The following is an 8,016-nucleotide window of genomic DNA, read 5'->3' on the forward strand; positions in this document are numbered from 1 at the left end:
AACAAAAAAGTAACTGGTCTCCAAAAGACAAATTCAGAAAGAGAAAAGCACTAACGATGATGAATGCAGTCATGATGACAAAGCAAAAAGCTATAAATTTCTACATCGAAGAGAGTGCTAAATGGAAGCAAGAGTTGGAGACAGAGAAAATTGAGAATGAGAGAATTAGACGTTTATTGCAAAGTTATTCTAGTTCTGATTATCTCATTGATCGTATTTACCCAACTATTGCAGGTATGGAAGCTTTTCAAGATGAGAAGCCAAAGAAGAAAGATAGTGGTAAGAAACCGACTGTTAGCTATAACAAGTGTCCGCCTCCAATTTGGGAAGGGTATTCTCCTAGAAAACCAAACGAGGAGCAACTTGAAAAAGCAGTCAATATAAAGCTAAAAACCGACACAACTGACGTTTTACCAGATAACATTGACGTCACGTTTACCTCGTCCGATACTGATCGTGAGTCTGAGTTAATAAAAAAGGTGGTCGATCAGGTGTTGGATACTGAGGAGGAGTCCGAGTCAAAGTCTGAGTCTGGAGGGTCAAATTCGTCAGTCAACAGTCCAAAGTCGTCGGTTAAACGGTCTTATAGTAAAGAATTTTTGTTATCAAAAGCAAATTTGGATGATGAAACATTTGAAGTTGCATACACTTTAAATGATTCAAACAAATTATACTATGACAAAGAGTTTCCAATAAGAAGTGTTCGTTTTGACATAATCAAAAAGGTTTTCAAAATGACAGAAATTAATATTTCTAAAATAAAAGATTTAAATCTTTCTGAAAAACCTAAAAAGTACACTTCAAGAGTTCAACAACGTTTAAACAAGAAAAAGGGTTATAATTCTGGTTCTGGTTTTCAAAAGAAACCTAACCAAAATCGTAGCTACAAAAAGATAGGTCTTGGTTTTATTCCACCAGAAAATCATAAAAACATGAAAAATTCTAAAACAAAAACAGAATTTGTGTCAGGTGGAAGTGCAGAAGAGGAACAGAAGAAACCATTCTGGAGACAGTCAAACCGGGAGTTTCTTGCTGAAAAGAAGAAGAATGGAACTGGAGTATTTCACTCAAAAGAGACTCGAACCTGTTAAAAATGCAGTGAAGCTGGTCACATTGCATGGAACTGTCCGAAAAATGCCAAAACAAAACAGGGAGTTTCTAAGAAATTGAAAGAAAAAGTTGTTGATGTTGAACCACCAATCGAGAAATTTAAAATTTTTGAAAACTCAACTTATGAGATTGGTGAGTGTTCTAAAAAGAATTTTTACAAAAAGAAAGAGAAAGACAATCAAGTGTGGGTTGTTAAAAAGGATGATGAGAAACTCGGCGATGAATCTGGTTCCACAAAGCCAGAAGAGTCACAGATTGAGGTGAAAGTTTCAGTGAATGATGAAGAATTTCCATCACTGATATTTGAAGAGGTTAAGCAGAAAGTGGGTAAGGTTGAAATCTTGAATCAGTTTTATACCGAGAAAACTAAGTTTGATGTCGAGAAAACATTCAATGGGAGTGTTAAAAATTTTTTTGGGAAAATGTTAAATGGGAAAGCAAAGGGGGTTAAAGATTTTTATGCAACTAAAAAGGCAACTTACAACCCTACTGCACAAGAATTGAAAACCATCAAGTCTGAGAAGACTTGGATGGAAGTCTGTTTCCCTTGAAGTCTTAGGACTATGCCGGAGATCCCAAGTTTATATCGTGGATCAGGAATGGGCATCATTCTAGTGTTTGAAAAGTTTGTTTGAAAGAATTTTTTAAAAGAGTTTAATTTTACAGGTTGAATGACTACGCCGGAGCTTCCAGGTTGGTGAGTGTGAAGCAGGAATCGACATCTTTGTGATTAATCTTACAATTGGTAAAATGGTTTATGTAGAAGTGACATTCCTACAGTTAGTATTGTGTGTATCTTTACAAGTGGCATAGAGGTTGCTGAACTGAAAATGGTAAATCAGGGACATTAAGTTGTACTTAATTTACTACATATGTGTCTGATAAACAAGATGATGAACCATATCCCCGAATCTAGTGCTAACCTACAAGTGGTAAAAACAACCTCATTTTCCGGAAAAATCATTTTGATTAAAACAAACTTAAGTGTTTTGAAATCTAAATGAGAAAATAGTTTGTGAAAGGGGGAGTTCAGATTGTTTATGCCTGAGTGGATGGAGATTTGATGTGATCCGATGTCAGTTGTCAAGTTTCTGTATAGTTTGTGTTGCATTTTATGTTTCATATGGGTCAAGAGCTTAGTGTTTTCAATTTTTCTTTAATGTGTTTGCATTTTAGGGGGAGTAGAATATTTCTGAAAAATCCAAAAACATTAGAAAATTTGAAAAAGACAAAAACATGATAAAATCAAAAATGAGTTTTGCTGTGAAAAAAAAGGAAATGATAGTACATCAGTAGACTTTCACAACATGCTAAAGAAATGTAAAGATAAAATGTGATAAACAATCGCACTGTGGATGTGTCAGTAGGTTTTTACACATTTAGTAAATTGTGACGAGATATAAACATAAAAAATTCAAACTTGCTTGTTCTATAGGTTAACAACTTCTTGGATATATATAGGTAACCCCTGAAATCTTGTTTGAAAGGTCCCTTATTCTGAGATACTAGGTCTTTATGCTTAGTGATATTTGGGGTATTATCCCGGAACTTCTGCTGTATGGAAGTACTGACCTAGTCCCCGGATAATGCTTTCCGCAAAAGCTTGAAACATAGCTTCGCCCTCAGCATGTTGATGAAACAATAAAATTGATAGTCACTGTTGTTGTAATTAAAAGATCCTCTAAAGGGGACACACCGAAAAGTCAAAGCCGTCATCTCTCTGCGTATACGGAAGTATCGACCTGAGCTCTCACGGCCCTCGCATCTAACCCCTGAACAGATATTATCTGTGGTATACTCACCTGTAAGACTGAATATTGGGATCTGGATACGGGAGTATATTCAAGTAGTGGGACACACGGATAAGTTCAAGTGCTTAAAACATTAACATCGTATCTCGGATCAATTGAAAGTTGTGTGAAAATTTAAGTGGACAAATATACTGACAATCTAGGTGAATTGGTTAGAACTTAAAATGTAATCAAGCTTAACGGTGTTGGTGACATGTCTCGTTAACTGATATGATCCTCTTACGCAAACTCACAAAAATATTGTTTGTAAATATTTCATTTCTGTATTATTCTGATTCTACAAGTAGTGTCATTTACTTTCTTTCAAAAAATCCAAAAAGATTTTGTGTGTGTCTTAGCATAAACTTTTGAAAAAGTCAAAAAGATTTTCGACAACTGATGTTGGAAAGCTGATTTTCAAAATTCCGAGTGCTAAACATGATGACATTTTTGTGAGGGGGAGTATGTCTTGAACAGCAAATGTGTTTTTAAATCAACAAGTAGTTCATCATAGAGAAAGTGATTTGGGGGAGAGTTAGTGTTGGTGCATACGTTTATACTCAAATTGTTAAATATAAATCTTACTTTGAGGTAGAGTTTATGCAGGTTAAGTTGAGCCAGGTTGTTCAATCCTGAGATCCAAGCTGAACAAAAGCCAGGTTACGATACCTGAGGACTCTGATTGAAGATAGCCAGGTTACGATTCCTGAAGACTCTGATTGAAGAAAGCCAGACAACGATCCTGATGCAGATGTTGCTGAAGAACAAAGAAATGCCAGCAAATCGAGAGGGGGAGTCTGAAGATATTCAAGTAGATATTGTTAAAGGGGAGTTTGTTGATGAAGATAGAAAGAGAGAAGCCCAGAGACTGATCAAGACTGAAGAAGTGAAGACATGAAGTTGTCAAAGACTCGATGAACGACTCGTCAACATCTGAGGGGGAGTTTGTTGGTGCACTACATCTGTCGACTTCGTATTGGATTGAGTCTTAGATTGTTTTGTATAGATTAGGGCACGTTTTACGAGAAAATAGGAGAATGTATGTGTCTTAGATGATGATTTCGCTCATAGGGTTTTAGGAAGGGATTTCGCTTATTTGGACATGTTGGGGTTTTGCTCTTATGGTCATGTCCCGTGGAGCGAAATCTCAGTCCTATATATAGTGTCTCTTGAGCGAAATCATTTAACAGTTGTACGATTTCCATACCGAAGTGCTGCCGGTGTGAAGACTGCTTGTATTTGTGTTATAATCAATACAATCAGTAGTTAAAGTTAAGAATCAGCTGTTTCTAGCTTTGTTTCTTGTTATTCCGCACCTGAAACAGAGTAGAGCTTCTCTGAACGACTCATTCGGGTCAGATCACGATCCTACATTAATCAATGTCATTAAGTTGAACTTGATTTAAGTTTCATACAAGTGGTTGAAAGAACAAAGTGATGAATGAATCCCCATGGTGTGTGAAATCAACAAAACTAATTTTCTGGAAAAAAACATTTTGATTAAAACAAACTTAATTGTTTTGAAATCATAATGGGAAAATAGTTTGTTGGCAGGGGGGGTTCTGATTGTTTAAGCCAAGAGAATGGAGAATTGAAGCAATTCACATCAGTTTGTCATTTTATTTGTACAATTTATTGCGTTTATATTCAAATTTCCTTGAAAATCAAAAATTGAAACATATTTTTGATTTTAGGGGGAGTAAAATATTTTTCGAAATTTGAAAATTTGAAAAATCCAAAACATGATAAAATAAAAAAAGCCAAAAACATTGAAAAATCAAAAATGAGTTTTGTTGTAAAAAAGAGGAAATGATAGTACATCAGTGGACTATCACAACATGCTAAAGAAATGATAAGTCAAAATGTTTTTAAACAAGTCTCACTTATGATGTGCTAGTAGACTTCGCACGACTAGTAGATTGAATTTGAAATATAAACCTAAATATCAATACTTACTTATCTCGTGGGGAACATCTCTTGGATATATGGGTAACCCCCGAAATCTTGTTTGAGAGATTGCCTGATTCTGAGATACTAGGTCTTTATACTGTTTGATATCTGGGGTATTATACTTGGTCTTCGGATATTGCGGAAGCAATGGCCTAGACTTCGTATAATACTTTATGCGCTTTAAAAGCTTACCCTCTGCATAAAAATTGAAAAATATCGAAAGATATGAATCAATTGCAGTTGAAGAAAAGATTCCCTAAAGGGAACACACCTAAAGTCGAGCCTTCATCTCTTTGATTGAACGGAAGTTCATACCTGAGCTCTCAAGGTCTCGCACTAACCCAGATACAGATATCAAATTGGTATACTCACTTGCAAGACTGAATCTAGGGAATTTTGATACGGGAGTATATTCTAAGGTGGGACACGCGAATAAGTTTAAGTCCTTAAAACATTAATTCGTATCTCAAATCAATTGAAATTTGTGTAAGAAGTTTAAGTGGACAACAATACTGACAATCAGAAGTGAATTTGTTTAAGACTTAAAGTTAAATCAAGATCAACGGTGTTAGTGATAAGTCTCAAAAACTGATATGATCCTCTTACACAAACTCACAAAAAGATGTCTGTATATAGTTTATTTCCCAAAATCCAAAAAGATTTTCAGTATGTTTTAGCATAAAATTTTGAAAATTCAAAAAGATTTTATTTCATATTATTTTCGGCAACTGATGTTTGGAAAGCTGATTTTCAAAATTCCAAGTGCTAAACATGATGAACGATAACAGGGTTGGGAGAGTTTGTTTGAAATGAGAAATGATTTTGAAATAATTAAATGGTTCATTAATTTGAAACAAAATTTGAGTGTTACGAATACAAGTGGTTAAGCAGAGATCATGTTGATTTGAAAATGTTTCAAGTAGTTTCTAAAATTGTTATAAATAAAAAACCTTATGTTTTGGGTAGAGTATGTGCAGGTAAAAAGCTTTGAAAGAGCTAGGTTTCGACTCCTGAGGATTTTCCGCATAAGCGTATGCAGATTAGAGCCAGGTTTCCGATTCAAAGCTTGTAGATAGTGAATCCCATATTACATTCCCAGCTTATTGAAAGGGGGAGTGTGAAGATATAAGAGCCAGATTCAGTTATTGGAACAGCATTCGAGATAGAAGCTGCTAATGCTGATAAGCTTAAGGAATCAAGAGACCTGATAAAGAGAATTAGAGAGAGAATAGAGCCAGGATGAGATTCTGATAGAAGAAGAGAGAGATTGATGATGATGCTTACAGAGAAAGATACTTTGGAAAAAGCGAGAAGACCGATCAGACTGAAGACTCGACACACTGAAGACTCATCATCATCCAAGGGGGAGTTTGTTAGTGCAAATGTCTGTTGACTTCGTCTTATGTCTTGTATCGGGTCATGTAACTAGAATAGATAGACCAGGACTCGTTGAACGAGAGAAACGAGAAACAGACCTGAACCAGCCACCTCGCACAAGGTGACCAAGTTCGTGCTTTCTGGCAGTTCGTGCTTTCTGGCCAGTTCGTGCGACCTGGCAGGTCTGGTTCATGCTTTCTGGCATTCCTATAAATAGGTGATTCTAGGTCTTCTTTTGTAACTTTGTGATTCCGGAGACGAAGTGCTGCTGAAGTGTCGAACGATCTGTAAACACTATCAAATCAATACAATCGACAATTAAAGTGATTCTAAGTGTGAATCTAGCTGATATAACATCAATACGTCTGATTCTGCCTTTCGTATTGATCGAGAACTCTTTTGAACGACTCGTTTGATCGAATCCCCGATCCTACAGGGTTAATTTTATCTGGGCCCAGATTTGTGTTATACGCTGCTGGTATTTGTTGCTGGTTTGATAATAGAGAGGCATTGAACATACATGTTTAATTGTTTGACCCGTTAACTTTATTGTAGTGGACTTAAACATTGAACTCTTTTTATCATTTAGTTTACTGTTTTTTCCTCATCCATGCCTCTCTATTTTGGTTTACGTCTACAAGTAAGTTCCGTTTTTTTACATTGATTAACTTATGCACATATATAGTAAATTTTTAGGTAGAAAGTGTGTGAATGTGGGCTTCGATTTATGTTGTTTGAACTTTGAATATGCAAATATATTCTTTGGGTCTTGATATTTGTGGAGAATAGGTTTTGCAAGTGAATATTGTTTTGGAGAAGGAAAGGGACATAATAGATGCAACGTTGGTGTTACCTTCAATGCCTGAGATTATGAGGTTGAACAAATGGGGATCTTTTAGTATGTCCCAAGTTGGTCAGCCTAAAAGCACATTAGACTCATCATTTAGAATGTGGACTTCAACTGATTTTCAGCCTAAACTCACCACCACCATTGATTCCGACGATAAGCCATTATTCCAGAGACCACGAAACAACACCTATACCAACTCACGAAACAGGTAAAAAGTAACATTTATTTGACTACGAACATTTTCCTTTGTCATTGCTACCTGCTTAAATTGGATCATTGTTTGTTAGCATTGCTACATGTTTAACGACATTTTTTCATATTCATTTTTTCAGTTCAGTGTAATTTAATATTTACACAAGTAATGGAACGTTTCTTTTATTTTAAGGTTTATGTCAACACTATTAAATGATATAATTTACTTTGAGTAACCCGTGTAACACACGGGTACTTAGACTAGTACTATAATATATCAAAAAGTGATGAAAAAAAAAGTCCTTGCCAATATATATATTTGGAAAACAGGAAGGATTTGATGTTTAAATGGTAGATTCAGGGATAATACAAGGGGGAATATTAATTAGTTCTTTGAAAGTTTGTAAGGGTTTTTTTTTTTTTTTTTTTTTTTTTTTGCGAAGATAAGTTAGTTATTAAACTGTCAATAGCATCTAATATCTATAGTTGGCCATCGTTTGATAGGCCATCTTGCCCAATTTTATTCAAACAATATATAAAGCTAGATTCTTCTTTAATACTTGTTAAGACTATGTGTAGTGAAATCAGACCCCACTACACATGGGGTGATTCCGTTGACTTTTGCACAGGGTTCGCTCACATCAAGCCTGACACTACAGATGATGTGGCCAAGGGTACAATACCAATACTCATAGTCTAAGCGTGTGTCCATTTGAATTTTGAATGAACATTGATATATAACGGCTA

This window comes from Helianthus annuus, chromosome 13 (assembly GCF_002127325.2).
Source record: "Helianthus annuus cultivar XRQ/B chromosome 13, HanXRQr2.0-SUNRISE, whole genome shotgun sequence".
In the NCBI taxonomy this organism is placed as follows: domain Eukaryota; kingdom Viridiplantae; phylum Streptophyta; class Magnoliopsida; order Asterales; family Asteraceae; genus Helianthus; species Helianthus annuus.